This window comes from Glossina fuscipes, unplaced genomic scaffold, assembly GCF_014805625.2.
Source record: "Glossina fuscipes isolate IAEA_lab_2018 unplaced genomic scaffold, Yale_Gfus_2 1, whole genome shotgun sequence".
In the NCBI taxonomy this organism is placed as follows: domain Eukaryota; kingdom Metazoa; phylum Arthropoda; class Insecta; order Diptera; family Glossinidae; genus Glossina; species Glossina fuscipes.
In genome coordinates, this window is record NW_023998415.1 from 33,215,476 (window position 1) to 33,221,475 (window position 6,000).

Below are 6,000 nucleotides of genomic sequence, written 5' to 3' on the forward strand. Positions count from 1 at the left end.
ACAAGACCGTTGAATGTTTCTACCGGTTTTAAAGCCGAAATCATGGTCTTTGGTACCAGAAGAGTGTTTACCACGGACCGTACCAGACGGATAGATGGACTTGCTTAAATCGATTCAGGAATCGATATTGATCGAACATACATTTGGGATCTGTGAAGCGTCTTTCTACGTAATGCAAACGTTTTAACAAAAGGAGTATACTCCACTCTTCGATGGTGGTTTCTATTACTAAGCAGACCAACTACATAAGCGTATGTTCTGAAGACTATTAAGTAAAGTAACTCGCAATCATACGACAATACAATTTTTGAATCTATGCAGTGTTTCTTTCATATAGTCTATCTGAAGGTTACAACCGCATACTAAAACACAGCCCCTTTCTCTGCTTGATTCATCTGAAAACAAAATCCCTATCGGCAACCTAAAGAGAGCAAAAATTTTGCTCATAATTGACGTGCAATCGTTCAAATGCACAAACACAATAAACTATTCGATATACAGGGCAATTTCATGGTCTATTCCTGGCTTGCATGAAAGCGGTCAGACACAGTTGAATTACTTTAAAATTTCATGTTTACATAGACAACAAAAGTTTATGCAATCCGATTTCATAACTAATTAACTTAATAAACCTCTAGCATATAATGATAAGTTAAAAAAATGGGAGGAAAATTTTCTTACAGTCACAAATCTGGCTCCGCTAAATTTCAGTCTAAACGTTCGATATGACTTAGCGTTACTTACTATAACTCCCGCAAAAAAAAAAAAAAAATACCAGTATAAGCCTCCTGTTGCCCGCTATCTTAGACTTCGTTTGATATTGAAAAGCGTTACCTTCAATATTGCTGATGCACCTTTTGATATTGAAAAGCGTTACCTTCAATATTGCTGACCAAACATGAAAGTCATTGAAGAAACAAATTTCTACGACGCATAAAGTCAGCATAACGTTTGGCTTTACAATCATTGGGCAGTGATTCCACGATCCTAAACATTGACTCTATCTTATTCACTCACATATCATATATGGAATTAGTCTGTGCACCAACCATTTGTCTACCAATAAAGCAAAAAAAAACTTCAAACGTCTTTCAAACGTCAAACTCTCGATTTATTAACAACGGATAGTAGAAAAATTGCAACTGACCGGACTATGTGAGTATCTCCGTTTTATAGGTACTCATCGGTCTGGGTCGGTAACTTAGAGAAATTGTCCTTCCGTTCTATCGTATCGCACAGAAATATAAAACGACCGGAATATCTGTCCGTTGGTCTACTTTTTTCAAAGCTGATGCTTGCATACATTGAATCTGATATTAATAAGAAACCTATAGGTTCTTAGCTCGTGCCGGCAGATCAAATTTAAAAAATTAATAATTTATAAAAACTTACAACTTACATATTGACCGAGAGTTATTAGATGATTCGACTTTATACATTAAAATGCTAATATAATTGAAAAATTCAAACTGTATACGGATTTATAAATTTAAGGCAATGATTATCTTACAAAGATCTACACGTTTATTATTTTCAGCCAATTGCTTCGCAGATTTGTGAGTTTTCAATGGGATCGTTTTATTGTTTTTTCGAATAGCCTTTCCATTCTTAATGACGTTACTCAAAACAACGTCCGTCCGTGGATAGCTTCATTCCGTGCACACGGAACTCATTCATACTCTGTCTAAAGGATTAAACAAGTAAAATATATCACACCGATGCCTTTGTACATGACAGCGTTATCAAGCATTCGATGTCTTGTAAGTTGCAAGAAAATTGAAACGTAAGCCAACAGTTGTTGAAAAAAGTATTTATCGAGATTTCTGTAACTTAAATAAAGTTTAGTTATAATTTAAGAACAAAATAGAAAATTTTGAGTTTGTTTGATAGGAGACGACGAACCAAACCCTAATATTGCACAAATATGGAGTAAAAAACAGAGTGAACGAGACTGTGCCCGCCGCTTAGACGGCTAATAACTATTACGGTGTCGTTATGAAACTACAGATATCGTATTATTTCTCAATATATCCGATCATTTATTAATTTCAAAATATTTGGTTCTTAAAAATGTATTATATGTGGAATATGTTCGCTATTTAGTAAAGTGCCAAACCCACCATAATCCTTTGGGTCAGGTTGTGAGCTAGCTATCTATATAACGAAAAAAAGTCATTAATCATTGGTTAAATCGATTTTGCCGTTTTATATGAACTCCTTACGTGTTGAAGATTAAATTTGATTTCTTTTCAAATACCTAATCGTTGTGAGGATAAGGTAAAAATTGAATTTTGTTTGCAAAACAAATATTTTAGGGATATTAATAATTAACAGATTAAACTTATTAGAATTTAATTTATTAGACTTTATAAAGTTAGTTACAGAAACAATAATTATTAGAAATTAATTTTTAAATGGCTCCCGAATATTTAAATATTAGTGATAAATACATTTGGAGAAAATGTTTCACTTTAATAATAAAAAAACAAAAAAGCAGAAAATAAGTTAGAAAATTATATTCGGCTAAGGCCGAATCGTCTACACCCACCAGCATTATATTAAAAGTCGAATACTGTTACAATTTATAAGCAACGAGGTGTTCTCATTTTATGTTGTACTATGGCTGTATTACTTGATAGATTCGCCCCATTCTAAATATCAACCTACGTGTAGTACCTGCCAATATCCAGGTGGATACGCCTAGATCGAATCAGAGTTTAATGCTGATCAAGAATATAGATAGTCTAAGGGATCTCTGAAGCCTCCTTCCAGGGCACCTTATAAGAAAACTATATCTGGTAATGGCCGAATCTTTTATACACAAGCCAGCTTTATGTTTAAAACACCAGAAATGAGAAAAAAAAAAGATGTTTTATTATTCGATGATTGGATGAACGTGGCCGAGTTTTTCCATTCTTTCCATGGATTCTTACACCCATCAGCGATAAATGGTTGTTTCAGACAATTTCTACAATGTATACTTTCTTGACTAGCATGAAATTCTTAGTCGATTTAAGCGTATTCGTCCGTCTCCTGACCGCAAAAATGCAGATATCGCCTTCACAGATATCACTTTGACAGAAATATGAAAACTTCTTACCACGTCTGCAGTGTCACCTAAGGAGAGACTACCTCTACTTTGAAAAACCAAAAAATTTAGTGTTACGGTCACATTACTCCCACGTATACCTGTACAGAAATGGAAATATATATATATATATACATATATATTTTGAGAGAGAAAGAGGGTGATTCTAAAGGATTTGATCGCAGCCCTATATATTTTTCTTACTTGTTAATATTGGATATGTTGCATATTATATATATATTGATTTTTTTTTTTTGCATCAGAAGGTAGAAGTTGTACCGTAGGCATATACTTTGAGCGGCTTGGCTCGATGATCGTTACCAAGCTGCGTGAATAAAGTTCCGATTTTGAAAGCGACATCTCAATTTTTGCTCTCGGAAGAATATTTGCCATAGACAAATACACAAACAGTCAAAGGGCCAGATGGACGTGGCTTAATTGATCCAAAATTGGATAATAAACAATAATATATACATGTACATGGGATTTTTAAAGTTTATTTCCAGATATCGCAAATGTTTTGACGATATCTGTATACCCGTAACTTTGTGTAGTGGATTTAAAAACTATATATATTAAATATATTAATAAATATTTACATATGATATTTATTGTATGATTAATAAACAAGTGAAGAAAGCGCTAATCGCCTTAAGGCAAATTTTTCATACCGCCCATCTAGAAATTTTAGGTAAATTCTTAAATTCGAATAGGGCAATTAATTTTATTACAACATAAATATGAAGCGTACGTATAAGTCCTGTTCGATATGGTTACTTATGTTTTCCATAATATGGAAATCAATTCGGACTTTGCTTTTATAAAGTATTTCTTATGTGGTATTAATCACGATCTATGTAAAATTCTGTAGTGCGTCAACATTGACTTAATTTGTTTCAAACAACTGAGATTCTGAACTCTTTGTCGTCTTTTATGCGAAATTATAAGTTAGAATAACATCGCGTACAAGTCAACGACCATCAAAGCAGCACCGATTTTTCAAATACTTAACGTGGAGTTTAGAATAGTTGCTAGATCAGTTGCTAATCGTAATTTGCGCTACAAACTTAACGTCGTTGCATATCTTTGATGGTGGGTGTAACATTAACATACACTTGCTTGAATTAAACGAACTTACCTTTCAGTTTTTGTTTTCATTTCATTTTATTTAGTAATTTATATTTGAAGATGAATTTATTTTAACTGTTATTACGTTTTCACGTTCAGTTTAATTTCAATTTTCAAACTTTTCATCACACTCACTTTTGTTAATATTTCAAAGTCTTCAACTGTTTATAAATTTCTTTTAGTTTTTATATCTAAAAGAGTATGTGTGTGAAAAAACATTTATAGAGATTATGTACACACAAAAATCCATCAACATTTATAAAAATGCATGTACTCCTCAAACAAAACAGCGTATATAAGAAAAAAGAAAAAAATAAATAAATAAATAAATAAATAAATAAATAATATAAAGTAAAATAAAATGAAAGCATGATTTTAGGCAAACTTCAAATAATATATGCGAGGTAAAAACAGAAATGATATATACATACATATATATATGTATCAGAAAACATATATAAGAATCAATGAATGACGAAAAAACCACTCTAACACTAACAACGACAGCAACAGCAATAATAATATAAAAATATATATATTAATGTACAAAAGAATCCTGAATGAAAGAAAATCCCCCCCACTCCCATTCCTCTATTTCATCGACATTCTAAACTAAACACAAATGTACCGAGTAAAAAAGTTTTGAAAAGGGGAAAAATATATGCACACAATTACACACGTACACGCAAATAAATCTTTAGCTAAGGTTAATGAGTAAATTGTGGAATATGTCAAAAGCGACGAGCCAAAAAACAAAATGACATTCATTGTCATGTAAAAATATTTATCATCACATCCATGAGACATTAAGTTATATTCACGGGAGTTATCAGATAAAAAAGCAAAGATATTACTTTTTCATAGACACATCGACTGGCTAGTGGGCTGACTGACTAACCAACATTTTTAGCTGGGGTTGTTTCGCTGGGTAGTCGGTGTGTGTGCACTTGAAAAATACCATTTATGACGGAGAAGGAAATGGCAGCAAAGCGAAATACACGAAATATAGAAACAAAAGCACAAAGGAAACAGACAAAAATACTCAGTTTATCTTTTCGCAGAAGGACATTAAAAAAGAAAAAAACGATGAAAAAAAGAATTGAAATTTATATATAAAAATAAACAAAGAAACACTGATTAATCAATTTTAATATGAAAGTAAATAAAAATGAATATGAAATTTATGAATTTATTAAAAGAAAAATTTATGAAAAAATTTCAAAAAAATAATATATATATTTTAAAATTAAATGCGATTGCCTATTTGTGGGCAATTATTTTAAAAGTTTTACGTAGCATACTCTCAGGGTCTTCGATAATATGTATCTGTTTCTTATTTAGCCTTTGTTACAGTTTCCATTAACTCTATCAGTATATTTTTGCAGTTTGTTAAAATATTTTTCCGAGTTACTTCAAAATTACTTGAAAGTATTTTACTTATAATTATTTTACAGGACAAATTCATTGTTAATTAAAAATTTCATTCAGATTTCATTTCTAATTTCGTTTTCTCTTATTATTCTTATTATTATTCTTATTATTATTATCGTTATTATTATTATTATTATTATTATTATTATAATTTTCAACAAAATTTATGAATTTTCTTATTCTTTGTTGAGAACATCAATTTTTACTTTAGAACGTGTATAAAAATTTGATCTATTATTTTCTAGTAGTTGCTGTTTTTTCTTTTTTTTTTTTCTTTTCTGCAATTTAAGATATTTTTCTCTGTTTTAGTAGCAAATCACTTGCACACAGTACAAAACCTTTCACTAGTTTTT

General features: G+C 30.9%; 1 long non-coding RNA gene across 1 annotated transcript in view; it reads right to left on the bottom strand.

The window, feature by feature from the left end:
- LOC119631626 overlaps positions 1-5,721 on the bottom strand; it is a 52,894-nt gene extending 47,173 nt beyond the window's left edge. The window contains exons 1-2 of the long non-coding RNA XR_005246701.1: positions 5,518-5,721; positions 4,227-4,407 (exon numbers count right to left, since the gene is read on the bottom strand). This is a non-coding gene — a long non-coding RNA (uncharacterized LOC119631626). The remainder of the gene's footprint in view (positions 1-4,226; positions 4,408-5,517) is intronic.
- Between the last annotated feature and the right edge of the window lie 279 nt (positions 5,722-6,000).